Genomic DNA, 17199 nt, shown 5'->3' with positions numbered 1-17199 from the left:
CTTATGCCTCAGCTGTTTCACTAAAGAAATATCCCCCTCTCCCCCAAACACATAGCTACCTCAAAAAAAAAAGAAAAAAATGACTAGAAGGAAACAGCATGGAAAGTAGAATTTCAGGTGATTTCTCTTTTCTTCTTAATCTTTTCCTGTACTTTTCAGATTTTTAAAAAATGACTATGCATTACCTCTATAATCAGAAAAACAAACTAAATTTCTAAAATGTGTCAACAGGGGCACCTGGGTGGCTCAGTTAGTTGAGCATCCACCTGCAGCTCAGGTCATGATCTCACAGTTCATGAGTTCAAGCACCCATTGGGCTAACTGCTGTCAGTGCAGAGCCCACTTTGGATCCTCTGTCCCCCTCTCTCTCTTCCCCTCCCCCGCTTGCACTCTCTCTCTCAAAAATGAATAAAACATTTAAAAATAAAATGAAAAGTGTCAACAATATTCTTGGTAAGGGGGCGCCTGGGTGGCTCAGTCAGTTAAGCATCCATGTCTAGATTTTGGCTCAGGTCATAATCTCGCCATTTGTGAGGTGAAGCCCTGCATCAGGCTCTGTGCTGACATTGTGGAGCCTGGTTGTGATTCTCTCTCTCTCTTTCTCTATTCTTCCCCTGCCCGCACACTCTCTCTCTAAAAATAAATAAATAAAATTTAAAAAAATATTCCTGGCAAGTAATAATCCATAAAGTAATGAGAAACCACCAGTGCCTAAAAGGTTCATATTTTGACCAACTGCTGAAAATTGAATTTAAATGTACACCAATGATAACACAATCACATGGGATAAATAGTAGATGAACCATGTCAGTGGCAAGTTCTAACGTCAAGCAGGCTTATTTGATGCAACATACGTTCCTTAGAACTAGTGTTAAGCTGCCTCGGCAGCAGCCTTTTATTCTAACCCAGCTTAAGATTGACTGTATCGGTTAAGGTTAGATAAATGTTAACAGAGCAGCCTGCTCACCAGATTCATATTTATGAAGATGCTGTGGGCAGGCTTCCAATTGGCAAATACTAGATTCTCTCCCTCAACTCAGTACTCTTCTGTACATGTCACAAATACTTACACTTGCGCTCTGGATGGCCACTAATTTAACAACAAAGCAGGTCTCCAGCACAGTGAACTTCTCGCCACCACCCACTTTCTCCCAGCGTCTCAAATAAACACAAAATATGCTCCTTCCATTTCACAGAGAATTTCAGAGTAAAAAAGAATTTGGCAATCTACCCTAAATGCATCACTTTAAAAAGGAGGGTCAGGGAGGTAATTTCTCTAAAGAAGTTGCAGAACATGAATGTAAATCCAAGCATCTTGGCTCCATTTCCTGTGTTTTCAGGTATACTTCCTAACTTGCAAGCCAGACATTAAGTGACAAATATTCCTACACTCGTTTACAGCATATCAAATCCTACTTAAAGGGATTTCCCTTTTGTTTTGAAACATGCATAAGCAAATACTACATCACATTAAGTTCCCCCAATTCTCACCCTTTAGTCCTGCCTTTAGTAAGAGGAGAACAAGCAATAATGACAGGAAAATAAAAGGATGGTTTTTCATTCAATCTGCTTTACTTTTTCTAATTTTTTTTAGTTATTAAAAAGATTACTTAAACAGGAACTCCGTACTAGTCCCACTAGTCTTATAATTAAATAACTATCGCATATTCATAAATACTGATGGGGAGGAAAAGATCATTGCATGATCTGAATATAATCTTTAGCAGATGCTTCAAGTAAAGAACAGATTCCACTGGGGTCAGGTTTGACACACAATGACTGATAATGTGCTCAGAAAACAGTGCCAACTAAAATAAGAAAATATTAAAGACAGTAAAAAAAAAACAGTTAACATTTAATTCTACCATTTTCTTATCTGCCCACATATACCCTTTACTCCATTCTAATTCCTTCTATTTCGGCACAATTAACTCAGGAAGACTGACATGGGGAACAAAAGCAACAGAAAAAAATTAAATTTCCTTACAACTTAGAGCCCAGTGACAAGTCCTTGAAACAGGCAGAGTGACCTTCCTCTAGGAACTCAACTGCCTGGATGTTAATACTTTGCTAAGGGCTTAACATCCCAACCTCCAGGGCCCTGTTAAGTCTCCATTAACATATAAAAATTCCTTTGGAAACTTCCTTTATCTCTACCCGCCCGCCCCTCCCCGCGCAAGATATATGTTAGCAATCATCCTCCAAGCATATGGCCCACTGATATACATCTGAAGGGTCTTATGACTAAGGTTTTACTAGACAGTAGTAAATGACCTATCCTAACAACAGCTAGCCCCTCAAGGTCCTGGAAACTTTGCTTCCAAATTCCTTAGAGACTTATACTATCCCTAACCCCTCCCAACTTGAAAGTATGTAATCAATTGTTCTCACAATCCCAGTGCAGCCCTTTCTGACCATGGGTCCAGTCTTCATGCTTTAATAAAGCCACCTTTTTGCACCAAAGAGGCCTCAAGAATTCTTTCTTGACCGCTTGCTCCAAGCCCCAACATTTCTACATCAAAGACCTTCATTCTTTTATTTTCATTCATTCTTCAATATACCTATAAACTAATCCTTTGAGTATTAAAGTGACTAGCTGGGCTCCTTTAAAAAACAAAAATCATGGATGAAATGATGGGGGAAAAAAAGCTAACTATTGCCAAGGAAAATTAGGTCAACTCTACTACCTATCCTACGTGTCTCATACATGATTGTAATGAATAAGAATGTGCTTTGTACATCATCAAAGTGTCATCAAACATAGACTGTTTCCGTGCTATAAATGTTAAGTCCCTTAAAGTATTCCAAAGGCCCCACCAGCATCAAAACAGTCTCCATCTTCTTACTGTTCTCTAACCAATCTGCTTTTCTCAAAGAACTATTATTCCACAGAATTTAAAATACACTTTTTCTGTTTAATAGCCAAAATTGCAAATGCATTTTTTTCCTGACAGTTTTAGTTCACAAATGTGCATAATTTCAGTAACAATGCAGCTCTTGCAGATAAGTCTGGGTCTATAACCACCATTTGTAACTTTGTCCTTATGGAAAAATAACTTCAAATGAATTTGTAAATGAATTTTTGAAATGCAACCCATTTTTATGTGGGGAAAACTGGGGACCTCATGGAAGGTAACAGGGTAGTGGAAAAGAACTGGGGCTTTGGAATGAATCTCTCCTCCCACTCTGCTATTATTAATACCGTGTCCTTGGGCAAGTAACTTAATCTCTTTCTCACTCTTCTAACCAGCAAAATGGGAAAAGTAAAATCTCTCTCAAGGCTAAAGAATGTAATACATATGTAAATCACCTAATACATCTGTATCTTCCAGGGCCTGGAAGATAACAGGTGCTAAATAAACATTAGTCCTTTTTTCTTTCCCTCTGTCATTGTGGTATTCATCTGTGACTTCTGTTTTCTCCTTTTAAAAAAGTTTTTTTTTTTTTTTTGTTAACTGCGCACATGCTGTAAATCAGGAGCTCTTTATTACTTCATTAAATCTTTATAACAATATACCTATGAGGTAGGTACCATTACAATCTCATTTTACAGATGACAGAGGCAAAGATAGGTTCCTTGATCTGCCTAAAATTACTCAGATACTGGTGTTGACTTCAGCACACCCATGCTCTAATTCTAAACCACTCCCAGGGGTGCCTGGCTGGCTCAGTCAGTAGAGAATGTGACTCTTGACTTAGGGGTTGTAAGTTTGAACCTCCATGTTGGGTGTAGAGATTGCCTAAAAACAAAATCTTAAAAAATACAAATAAAATAAGCCACTCTACTGTGTTTGTGTGTGTATGTGTGTGTGGGTGTGTGTGTGCATGCGTGTATGTGTGTGTGTAATGAGGGAAAAGGATTCAATGATATGGATTGTTTTCTGCTGTTACATCACATGATTCTATAATTCTATGGAGCTATCAGACGGCAAGGATAAGAAAGACTTCAAGCCCACAATGGGTATATATAAACCACCAGGCTGCAGTCTAATCAACTCATATCCAATTGTTCTGATTTTCCTTCCCAGAAGCTGGAAGGTTTCCACAGCCAGGACAGGTCAGGCTCACTAGGGATAAAGCTGCTTCAGCTCCATAACTGTTACTTGCTTAGGAATGATCAGCTGAGTCAACCTGGCCTCAATTAGCTTTTAAAATTGAACCAGGATTGACCAATAATGTAGCCTTTTACTTTTTTTTTTTTTTTTTTTAATTACAGGTGTGGTCAAAATTTGAAATAGTAACCCAAAGACAAATGTCTTTGAGTGTCTTTACTAATGTTGGGAACCATCCTGCTTGCTAACTGGAGATCATTCAGAGTCACTTTTACAGTTTAGTAATTAAATTTGGCTCCAGGCTGTAACAGACACTCTGACCCATTAAATTAGGGCCAGAAGCAGAATTACTCTATTTCAGCTCAAGCTACAAACACATTTCTTATAAACAGCCAGAACCAGAAATCCAATGTTTGGGAATACTAATATGACAAATGGTTAAGGCTGCTCACTTCAAATGCCCATAAAAAAGATTTGTTTAATGGTACCTAAACTAAATAAAACCCCCAAGTTTTACCTTTAGGCTTTTGTTTTTAACGTTTTTACCTTTTCTTCTTAATGACTACAAACATATTTAGTGCGACTACACATGGGCTAAGCAAGACTCAATTCTAAACTTGCTGAAAAGTGAAATAAGAGAACAGCTGCAGCACATCCAGACCAAACTGGCCGAGATGTACAGACAGAAAAAAAGCTGTTGTCAACCATCCCAGCTATACTATTTGTGTTTGTGCCTTTTGCCGATTATATTTCATCACTGCTCTTCATGTAACATTAATAGATCAGACACAACCTTGGTTTAATTAGAAGACTTTCACAGGGACATTATTTCCTTTTGTTTCACCTGCTTACTACTACAAAGTACCACAAGCCTAGATGTTGAAGAGCTGCCACAGATAACCAAACCCATCAGTTAAGTTCTGGCTCTACCATCTTACATAACTTATTCCCAGTTGGGGAAAAGAAAGAGAATTAGAACTGAGAGGATTACATTATCATGAGGGTCTATTCATCTATCTAGTTTTTTTGTTTTTTTTTTTTTTTTAATTGTTGATGTTGTTTCAAGCAAAGTATCAAAAGTCAATGCTGGCAAAGCACCTATACACTAAACTACAATCCTTTTATCTTCAGTCAGCCCTAAATATCAAGTTCACTCCTAATGATTCATTACAGAACAACACAAGTCTGTATTTGGTTCATAAATGGAAACCTTCCCGAATTGAATTTACATGGAAGATATAACAACAGAGAATCCCTGTAGATAGAGAATGTATAAGATTATCACTGTTGAATTTGAATTTAGAGTGTGAATTCCTACCTTAGCAGGGAAGTTTCTATAAGCCTAGTAATCAATAAATATACTCAAGTCTTAAATAATAATCACATAATTAGATGATCCTCCTTGGGACATATCCAAGTTCTCCCTAGGGTATACATACTTCATCGACTGTGAGGTAGATTCTTCTATATAGCTAATACCATCAAAAATATTATTCAGTGGTGTTGTATTTTCTTTTTTCTTTCTTTCTGTCTGTCTTTTTTTTTTTTTTTTTTTTTTTTGAGAGAGAGAGGGAGTACGAGCACAAGTGGGGGAGGAGCAGAGGGAAAGGGTGAGAGAGAATCTTGAGGACGCTGGGAGTAGAGCCTGCCCGCCCGACACGGGCTCAATCTCACAATGGTGAGCTCATTACCTGAGCCAAATCAAGAGTTGGACACTTGGGGCGCCTGGGTGGCTCAGTCGGTTGAGCGTCCGACTTCAGCTCAGGTCACGATCTCACGGACCGTGAGTTCGAGCCCCGCGTCGGGCTCTGGGCTGATGGCTCAGAGCCTGGAGCCTGCTTCCAGTTCTGTGTCTCCCTCTCTCTCTGTCCCTCCCCCGTTCATGCTCTGTCTCTCTCTGTCTCAAAAAGAAATAAACGTTAAAAAAAAAATTTAAAAAAAAAAAAAAAAAAAAAGAGTTGGACACTTAACCGACTGAGCCACCCAGGCACCCCCTTTTTTTAATAAGACATAAACTAGAGATGTTGAAGGTATCTTTTGTATCCTGATGTTTTTAGTTAATTTATTCTTTAAATTATGTCCTAGGAATTCCATTTGTAAGGCAGTGTGCAAGTGATACAAAGATGCAATTAGGCAGTTTATAGTTAGTTAGGCTTGGAAAAGATCAGAACTACATAAATGCCTGCTGTGTATAGGCCAACAGGGAAGTAGAACTTAGCACTACTGGGGGTAGGTGGACACAGAGTGCAACCAGCTGTTGAGATTAAGACAGTCTTCAGTATTTGAGCTAAGCCTTAAAGCATGGATATAATTTCTGGAGGGAAGAAGGTATCTTAGATGGAAGGAAATACAGCATATGCAAAGAAACAGAACTGAGAAGGACTGGAATGTGTTCATGAAATGCCAAGCAGTCTCATGGGGTCTAAGTGCAGGCTTTGAGGGAGGGGCCCTACTCTGGGGTAGGACCAGCAGTAGATTCTGATTTTGGCTTTTCCACTGTCAAAGGTAGCTGCCTCAGAGACTCTATTGATCATGTCTGAGAATACATTTTCTCATTTTTATTTATTTATTTTTTAAGTTTATTTATTTTGAGAGAGAGCATGTGCAAGCAGGGAAGGGGCAGAGAAGAGAGATCCCAAGCAGGCTCTGTGCTGATAGCGCAGGGCTTGATCCTGCAGACTATGAGATCATGACCTGAGCCGAATCAAGAGTCGGACCCTCAACCGAGCCACCCAGGTGCCCCCACTTTCTCATTTTTAAAATGAGAGAGTTGGGGCCATCTGGCTGGCTCAGTCAGTAAAGCATGCGACTCTTGATCTTGGGGTTGTGAGTTTGAGCCCTACATTGGGCATACAGTTTACTTAAAAAAAAAAAAAAAATGAGAGTTGGATTAGAACATCTCTGAGGTCTATTCCCAACTTTATAAATCTTAAGACTCTGGGTCAGGGATTGGCAAACTTTTTCTATAAAGGGCCAGATAGTAAATATTTTAGGCTTTATGGACCATATAGCCTCTGTCACAACTTCTCAACACTGTTGTAAGCTGAAAGCAGTCATAGAAAATATGTTAATGAGTGGGCAGGGCTGTTCCAAGAAAGCTGTATTTATGGATATTGAAACTTCAATTTTATATAACTTCATGCACCATGGAATCTTCTTTTGATTTTTTTTTTCAAACATTTAAAAATATAAACACTATTTCAGCTCCTGGGCAGTATAAATTTTGGCCCACAGGCTATATATATAGTTTGCTGACTTCTCCACTCCATAGAGAAATAAAAACAAAGGGGGGGGGGCGTGAAGTGTAATAGCCCTCAAGAGCTAAAATAAGGAGTTTAGATTAATTTAAAAGACAATAGGAGGAGGTACAGACTTCTGAGCAAGACAAGTGTTGAGATCAGAACTGTACTTAGATTTACTAATAAGTAAATTGGCAGTAATGGATGGGAGTGAGAGGCTAATAGGTAACTATCAAGGAGGGACATTATTCTTTTTTTTTTTAATTTTTTTAATGTTTATTCATTTTTGAGAGCCAGAGCGTGAGCAGGGGAGGGGCAGAGAGGGAGACACGGAATCCAAGGCAGGCTCCATGCTCCAAGCTGCCAGCATAGAGCCCGATGTGGGGCTCAACGCACCAATGGTGAGTTCATGACTAGAGCCAAGATGGACACTTAACCGACTGAGCCACCCAGGCGCCCCAAGGAGGGACATTATTAAAGTCTAATCTAGACTGGTAGCTTTGAAGAAGGAGAAGAAGAAAAAAGATATGGAAGGAAAGATCAACAGAACACGACTTAAAAAAAAGAAGAGGAAAAGGTTTATCTGGCAAACATAATAAAAGGGGTCAATTTCTGGACAAGAAGGGGGAAGAAGGGGATTCTGCACTCCCATTCCTCAGTGCCATCAGTATACGACTACAGGAGACTGAGGAATTTGCCTGTTTCTGGAAACTCTAGAACAAGCAGCCAATTTGGAGCTTCCAGTTCAAAGATAATAGTTTCCTGGTATATTAGGTAAAATGTAGCATTCATGTTTAGGTGTTAGAGACGCAATAGATATGGCAGTTTTAGAGACGATGTTTATTTATTTACGGCTCCTTTTTCTCCAGGGACTTTTCAGCAGCCTTCGCAAATTAGGAAAGAGTATTCATCTGGTGTACACAGATAATATCATTGCGCTTAGAATTTTAAAATCACTCTGCTGACTGTGACTTGGAATTTATCTCTATTTCTTCTTCCTCTGACAGAGAGAAAACTGCAGTGCTGCAAATACAACTGATTCAGCATTACAGTATCTACCAAGTGCAAGCAATCCCACTCTACGAGAGCACTACAAGCCTTCCAGAACTCAAACTTGTAAGGTGGGTGAGGTCGGAGGACAGAGCACAAACACGTATACTCAAGTAGCTCTAATTCATGACAGTATCTTGTAAGAAACATAGGCAAGCCTTATGGAAAGATTAATTTCAACTGAGCCGCCTGGAAAGAAGCTTCAGGGAGAAAGTGAGATCAACATCGGGCCCATTTTAACTCTTGGAAGGGTGATTCCAAGCATTGAAAATAGCACAAACAATAACAAGAAAAATATATGAGAAAATACTGGATGTATCTTTTTTACTTCGAAAGTGGTACATTTTCATTTTTAGGAGAAAAACATGAATTTTGGTAAGAAAAAAAAAGTTTAACCTGAAATCTCACCACTCAATCCCAGCACATTTTAGTATATGCTCTTCCACATATAGGATAATATAAAACGGGATCATTCTAAACATATCTCCCTACTGGTTTTTGCATAACATCTTACTGGAGTGATTAAAAACCACAGGCCTACCTGACTTGAAGGCCAAGTATAGCTCTTTCCTTAGAGCTCCCACTTCAACTTGTTCTTTTCTCTTTCCTTCCAAGATCTCTATAGGTAGATCCATGCTACTAGCCACTGTATTTAATTTTTCTTTTTTCCACATGAAATCAAAAAGGTATGTATGGTATGACTTATTTAACATACAACTTCAATATAGCCATTGTTGACACCTTTTAGGTTTTTGGTCCTGCATTTCAAAGTGAGCTCATTTGCATAAATAAAATACTGAAGTTCTGGCCCTGCCACTTATTAGCCCCGGGCTCTATGAGCCTTAGTTTCCTCATCTATAAAATAGGAGTAACAACCACATAGTGTTGCCCTAAGGATAAATAAAATAATTAGTAATTTTTAAAACCACTTTGTTTCACTGGTGCATTTCTGAAATTGAGAATACTGTGACTCCAAATGTAAATGAAGTAATAAAGAACTCTCTAGAATTTGCCCCATCTTTCTCTATCTGCACTCCCCCAGTGCTTGAAGGCAGCCTTCCCTGTCTCTTGGATGGATGGCTTTCCAACAATGTGTGTCTCACTCTCCAGTCTATGTTCCTCACCACTACCAGGGTTATCCTACCCAAACCCAAAACTGTCCATGTTATACCTCAGTTTAAAATCCTTCCACTGCCTCACATCCAGTGCTTAGAATGGTCCCCTTCTAGAAATTATCCTATAAATGTACTTGCACAGGCATAAAATGACTTAACTGTGTCATTCATTGCCACAGTCTGAAATAGCAAAAGATCACAAATAACCTGAGGTCCCTCCATAAGGGCCTAGTTACATAAACTATGTTACAGTCATCAATGGATTACTATGTAACAGTCAAAAGGTTCAATATGTATTAAGAAATGTTCTCAAAGTATTTCAAGGGAAAAAAATCGAGGAACAGGACAGTAATGATAGGTAACCACTTATATAAAAGGTGAACATATATTGCCTGAATATGCATAAACTATCTCTAGAAGCATACCCAAGACATTGGGTTTCCTGTGTCCATTGGTTTCCTATGAGGAGGAACCCTATTGGTTTCCTATTGAAACTGTGACTGAGAGGCGCCTGGGTGGCGCAGTCGGTTAAGCGTCCGACTTCAGCCAGGTCACGATCTCGCGGTCCGTGAGTTCGAGCCCCGCGTCAGGCTCTGGGCTGATGGCTTGGAGCCTGGAGCCTGTTTCCGATTCTGTGTCTCCCTCTCTCTCTGCCCCTCCCGCGTTCATGCTCTGTCTCTCTGTGTCCCAAAAATAAATAAAAAAAAAAAAAAAAAGAAACTGTGACTGATGTTCAAGGGTGGGATTGAGACTGTTTACTAAATCCCAAACCTTTCAAATTTCAAACCAGGTGAATTTTTTACTTATTCAAAAATTAAAGGGTTTTTTGATTGGTTAATATGGCATATAATATTTTTTGGTTGGGTTTTTTTGATTGGTTAATATGGCATATAAGTCCCTTCCCAAACTAGCACAATCTACCTTGGTAGTCTCATTACTAAAGCTTCCCTACTCCCTAACTGCACATTTACACTCTTGTATCTTTGCATTTGCACAGAAGGCTTTTCCATTTTTCTCTGGCTGACAAACTTGCTTGTGCTTCAAATACTGGCTCCCTGGGATGGAATGAACTTCCCCTCCTGTCTTCCTGCCATATTCTGCAAAAGGGCCTTTGGCCTAATTTGATTACATGTTTGATCCCTGGCAAACATGGCTGGGTTCACAGTCCTACCTGAATCCATCAGAAGCTTCTACCCCTCAGATGCAAAGTCCAGACCTCAGAAGGCAATAAAAAGAGTGATGACACAGCAGCACTATTCACACGAGCCAAAAGGAAGGAACCTAAGTGGCTATCAATAGATGAATAAACAAAATGCAGTACATACTCGCAATGGAGTATTATTATTAGCCTTAAAAAGGAAGGAAATTCTGACATAAGATACATGGATGAACCTTGAAGACATTATGTTACGTAAAATAAGCCAGTCACCAAAGGAAAAATACTATATGATTCTACTTTATATGAGTTGCCTAGAGAAGTCAAACTCAAAGAGACAGAGAGTAGAATTATAGCTGTCAGGAACTCAGTGGAATAAGAAATGGGAAGTTGTGTGTAATGGGTACAGAGTTTCAGCTAGGGGCAATGAAAAGGTTCTAGAGGTAGAAGGTGATCATGGTAACACAACAATGTGAATGTACTTATTGTCACAGAATTGTACACTTAAAAATAGTTAAAATTGGGGCGCCTGGGTGGCTCAGTCGGTTAAGCGTCCGACTTCGGCTCAGGTCACGATCTCGCAGTCCGTGAGTTCGAGCCCCGCGTCGGGCTCTGGGCTGATGGCTCAGAGCCTGGAGCCTGCTTCCGATTCTGTGTCTCCCTCTCTCTCTGACCCTCCCCCGTTCATGCTCTGTCTCTGTCTCAAAAATAAATAAACATTAAAAAAAAAATTAAAAAAAAATAGTTAAAATGACACCTTTTTATTATTTTTTTTATTTTTTATTTTTTGAAGACAGAGAGTGCAAGTGGGGTAAAAAGGACAAAGGGTGGGGCACCTGGGTGGCTCAGTCGGTTGGGCAGCCGACTTCGGCTCAGGTCATGATCTCGCGGTCCGTGAGTTCGAGCCCTGCGTCGGGCTCTGTGCTGACAGCTCAGAGCCTGGAGCCTGTTTCAGATTCTGTGTCTCCCTCTCTCTGACCCTCCCCCGTTCATGCTCTGTCTCTCTCTGTCTCAAAAATAAATAAACGTTAAAAAAAAAAAATTTTTTAAAGGACAAAGGGAGAGAGAGAGAATCCTAAGTAGGCTCCACACTCAGCACAGAGCCCTTCACAGGGCTCAATCCCACAATCCTGGGATCATGACCTGAACCAAAATCAAGAGTCAGACGCTCAGCTGAGCCACCCAGGGGCCTCTACAATGGTAGCTTTTATGTTACATGTATCTTCCTGCAATAATAAAAAAAAATCATGACAGTAATATTATCCTAGAATTCCTTCAGATTTCAAAAGTACCTTTCTATTCTCATCCTGGTATTAAGCTCTTATAGTTTCTACACTCCAAGATGTTTTTTATCAAACCAAAAAAAAAAAAAAAAAAAAAAAAAGAAAGGGAGAGAGAGAATATAATCTTTTTTAAAAGGTCTGATGAAAGAACAAGAGACTATTAAAACTGACAGGCAGATTTTGAAAAAGATACAAACAGAATTCTAGAAGTAAAAAATACTGTCATTTAAATTAAAAACTCAGTAGATGAACTAAATGACAGACACAGCTGCATGAGAATTAGCAAACTGGAAGAAATGAAGAAATTACTAAAGGTAAAACACAAACTACTAAGAAATATGAAGCACAGAGTGATAAAGTACAACATTTTTCTAATTAGAGTTCCCAAGGGACAAAATAAAATGAGGAAAGAGGTAAAAATTCAAAAAGATAATGGCTAAGAATTATCTAGGATTGATAAAAGAAATCAATCCTCAAAAATCAGGGAGCCCAAAAAAAATCTCAAGAAAGATAAACAAGGTCTTAAAAACCCCTGGGAGAAAAGTCGTAACCTGCAGCAAAACAACAATTGGCTGATGTGAATACAGAAACACTGGAATAATATTTTCAAAGTGCTGGAAAAAAATTACTATCAGCCCTGATTAGCATATCTAATGAAATTATCTTCCAAAAAAGAAGACAAAAGAAAGACATTTTCAGCCAAATAAAAACTTAGAATGTATACTGCCCAAAGACCCCATTAAAGATAATACTAGCATAGGGGCCCCTGGGTAGCTCAGTTGGTTGAGCGTCTGACTTCAGCTCAAGTCATGATTTCACAGTTCGTGAGTTTGAGCCCTACGTTGGGCTCTGTGCTGACAGCTCAGAGTCTGGAGCCTGTTTCAGATTGTGGCTCTCCCTCTCGCTCTCTGCCTCTCCCCCACGTGTGTGTTTTTTCTCTCTCTCTCTCTGTCAAAAATAAAAATAAACATTTAAAAAAAAAGATACTAGTGTAGGGTGTACTTCAGGAAGTAGAGAAATATACCTAGAAGGAAGGTCTGTTCATCACTTCTCTTACATCTCAAAAAAATAATAAATGTGGGTAAATGGGGAAAAAAGCAACAGTATAAGACAACAATACTATCTAACTTATGGGGTGAAAAAAGAAGACAGAAACAAAATTTTACACAACCATAAGTAAAGGGATCATGGAACTAGAAGTATTTTACAATCTTTATATTACTCAGGAAGATAGTAAAAATGCTATCTAATTTAAGACATTGACATTAAATACACATGTTAAAAAATTTTCCAGAAAACCACCATAAGACTAGAAATAACAGTATACCTTCTAAACTAGTAGTGTGGCCATCATATTCTTTGACTCTATTACCCCCATGTTGATAGGACATCTGAAAGAGATTCTAGCCCTCCTTTCAGATAAGAGATACTAAGCCCACCCAGTACCTACCATAGTATGTACTCATTATATATCTGTTACATTAATTTGGCTGTTCCAGAATAAAATGAATTCTATTTTACAAATGCATTACACTTCTCAACTCTACCTGGAAGGCTGATCCCATCTTACTTATTTTAGTGAGTGGCCTGACTATCCCTTCATCTTTTTTCTTTTTTAGAAAATGGGACAATGAATGCTTGGGATAAAATCCCAAATCCTAAGCTCCATTTCTTGATTCTAAATTGGGGGGACAAATATAGAGGGGGGGGATACTTAACTTTTCCCTTCGCTATTGCTCCAAAGGAGTTATCAATCAAAAATTTAGATGTTTGATTCAATCCTGAGGAAATGGCAATCAAAGCTCAGGCACCTAAACTGTGAGTGATATTTTCCCCACAGTTGGTAAAACTGTATATTCCACAACATATGGAATTCTACTGAAAGCTTTCACTGGCACTTTGCCTTGTTAAGCAAAAGTTAGAAGTTATGCTTAGACATTAAAAAAAAAAAAGAATCAACACTGCCTTTTCATTAGACTAACATTTTAAAATATGACTTAAAAATTATGGAAAATATCTTAATATATCTAACACTCATTGAGCTCTTAACTATATGACAGGCATAGTTCTAAACATTTTTATGAATTCATTAATCCTCACAATAACACATGATGAGTCAGGTAGTATTATGATTAGCTTTATTTTACAGAGGAGGACCATGAGAAATAGAGATTAAATAATTTCCCCAATTTACATACCTCAGAGGTATCGATCAATAGTGGGATTTGAACCAAGGAGTTTAGCTCTGGAGTCTTTACTCTTAACCATTATACCCTACTGCTTTCCAAGATTCTTGTCAAGTTTGTATCCTGATTTACCTTGTATCTTTATCTAAAGTCTGACTTTGGTATTGGCTAACTCATACTAGATGCATTTTGCCAAACTTGTCTATTCTGTTTATTTGCAAAGCATCAAAACTAATAGAGAATTTCAAATCCATGTTATAGTTTTATTTACACTTAACAAATTCTGCATCTTCCTATGTTGGACAGGATTATTCCCACCTCACCCCAGGACTTTATGCCTGGAATTGATTCATTCAGGAAACAGGAATTAGATGGTCCTACTACATGCAATGCCGTGTGGTAAGCAAAAATTTACAGCTACTTTCCTAATTGGCAGCTAAACCTCACCAAGATTCACCCACAGCATGATATATATTTTTCCAAAAAAAACATAAAACAGTTTTGGTAGGGAAGCAGCACATGGTCTTCCCATTTGTTCATTCCACAATTATTCTTCAAGACTCTACTATGTGCAAGCACTATGATGGGTGCTGAAAATTCTGGGGCAAACACAGTAGAACCAGTATTTGCTCCTTAAGGCTCTAGTGGGGAGAAAGATGTTAAGCATCACACAGATAATTACTTACAATTGTGATAAGCAAAATAAGGAAAAAAGTATAGAAATCATATGATAGACCTAACTTAGTTCTGGAGATAAAGTCAGGGAGGGTGTCCCTAAAACACTGACATTTAATATGGAAGTTGAGGATTGGTAGAAATTGCCCAAATAAAGAAGCACTGAAAAGTAGTTCAGGCAGAGGAACAGCACTGTGCTTTGGAGGAAATGAAAACCCAGTGTGTCCGGAGTACCACAAGAAGACAACAGCTGAGGCCAATGCTCAAAGGTCTTTTCCTCACTATGAGGCCCACCACCTGCTCACTCTGCTGCTGGTCCACTCATATTTTCTCCGTGGCTCCAAGAAATAAAGCATTTACAGTACTAGCGCACAACCCCTTAAAATGGGTAACTTAAATTCTGCAAACAATTTCACTGGTGGAGAGGACATGGATAAGATAAATATTTTCTAAGATTATAAATTTCATCTGTATTTCAACAACTTGAAGCCAGAGACCATATCTTACATATCCTACTATCACTCAGAACACCTAGCAAGGTGCATAGCAAGGGTCTGATAAATAATTTTGCTCTTTGGGGAGAAGAGCAAAGATAAGATATTTAAGTGTTAGTAGTCTTGATTTTTTTCTGTGTAAGAATTATGCCGCCATTCATATATCCTTATCCACTTTAACTGTATGAATAAAAACAAGTTGTCTACCTTACAGATAAAACCAATTCTTCAGAGATGCATTGAACAAAGAAAGAGGGCTTAAAATATAGGGATCTAGGTAATAGAGGTCCCTCACCTCTCAACTCTAAGAACAAATGTGCTATTTCTCTTTCTTCACAGAAAGCTTACTTGTGGGAATAAGGTAAACTTAGTTCAAAAGAAGGAATGACTTTTACTTGGATTGTGGCCAGCTGCAATGAAATTCAGCCACTCTCCTCTTAAAAGTCATTTGACTGGAAATCTTATCGGTGGGAAATTCTCTAGGGGCCAAAGATTCTATTTTCTGCAACTTGACAATATTTGTAAAACATTTTTAGTTCTAAGATACACTACCTCTCATCCTCTATACACATAAAAATCCCACACTCATACCAATCCAATAAGCTGACTTCTAGTAGAAATAACAAAATTTTTTGAAATCTAAAAGTCCAAATACGTAACAACAGAATATAATATCATTTATGAATCTTTGTTTTTCTCTTTGATTACATAGCCATTTGTATATAGCAACATTTGAAGGCAAGAAAAGAGAATCACCATGCCTTCCAAGGGAGGCAAAAGATAGTGAGCTATCCTCATTAGAATGACTAGCTGGGATAGCAACTATCAAAGCACAACACACTTGTGGAAGGAATGCCATGAGCAAGGGACTAGGATAAGAACAGCACCAGAAATACCAAGAATATAGCCCCATTCTTGCCCTCCAGAAACCAACAATCTAAAGGAAATACCCTAAGGGAGGGGGCGGGGCAGGTGGGAGGGATAAGAAAAACCACAAATCATCATCAGACTGATGACCCAATATACAAGGACACAAAATCTACCAAGCGACTGGAAAGAAAGCAACAAATCCCCAATTTCCTATGTCTAATTATACAAGTTCCCTTTTATCCATTACTCTCTCATACCCTACCTCTTTGTCTGCACATACTGCTCATACCTAAATAGACTTAATCAGACTAAAGCCCCCATATCTTTAAATAGTATGTCAAGATTAGTTCTTTCAGGATCTAGCCCATTATTTTAAAGTCATCTCATTCCACACTTACTGAAACAAGCAGTAAAGTACATCATGGCTCTTCAATGGTACATGACAAAGTCTTGGGATATTGTAACAGACTAGGTCTCCTCACTTTTCTTTGCAAATTTTTTTTAAACATTTATTTATTTTTGAGAGATAGATCATGAGCGGGAAATGGGCAGAGAGAGGAAGACATAGAATCTGAAGTAGGCTCCAGGCTCTAAGCTGTCAGCACAGAGCCCAATGCAAGGCTGGAACCCATGAACTGTGAGATCATGACCTGAGCCAAAGGTGGACGCTTAACCGACTGAGCCACCCAGGCACCCCTTTCCTTGCAAATTCTTAAACAGGAAAGTGAATTAAAGCAGTTGAGGTATTGTTTGTTTGTTTGTTTGTTTGTTTTTTAATGGTGAAAAACAGTAAGAACTGGTGCATCTATATATAGTTTAATTTGTATTTATATCCAGGGAAACGCAAATTGGTTTGAAGTAGAGAGAAACGACAGAGGAATTCATGACTCATAGTATGATACTATGCTGTAACCTGCAGGCCTCCAAATAATATATCAATACCTGGTCTAAATTGTTAAATTTTAAAAAGACATTGCAGTTTAAAAAGAATGCAAGATCCCAATGCCATTTTCAGTTAGGAACATGTTCTCACATTATGAATTTAATAAGTGGCCTGCGTACTTGAAATGACTCTGAAA

At 38.5% G+C, this 17199-nt stretch overlaps 1 protein-coding gene and 1 long non-coding RNA gene across 3 annotated transcripts in view; one reads left to right on the top strand and one right to left on the bottom strand.

The window, feature by feature from the left end:
• LOC122232035 overlaps positions 1 to 17199 on the top strand; it is a 75616-nt gene that overhangs the window by 18631 nt on the left and 39786 nt on the right. Inside the window, exon 2 of the long non-coding RNA XR_006209356.1 lies at positions 8299 to 8412. This is a non-coding gene — a long non-coding RNA (uncharacterized LOC122232035). The remainder of the gene's footprint in view (positions 1 to 8298; positions 8413 to 17199) is intronic.
• The window catches only part of VCL (vinculin), a 110114-nt gene that overhangs the window by 85368 nt on the left and 7547 nt on the right, over positions 1 to 17199 (bottom strand). The gene's annotated exons all lie outside the window — the stretch shown is intronic.

This window comes from Panthera tigris, chromosome D2 (genome assembly GCF_018350195.1).
Source record: "Panthera tigris isolate Pti1 chromosome D2, P.tigris_Pti1_mat1.1, whole genome shotgun sequence".
NCBI classification, from domain to species: domain Eukaryota; kingdom Metazoa; phylum Chordata; class Mammalia; order Carnivora; family Felidae; genus Panthera; species Panthera tigris.
Note: the sequence above shows the minus strand (reverse complement) of the source record. Positions and strands in the feature narration are given on the sequence as shown.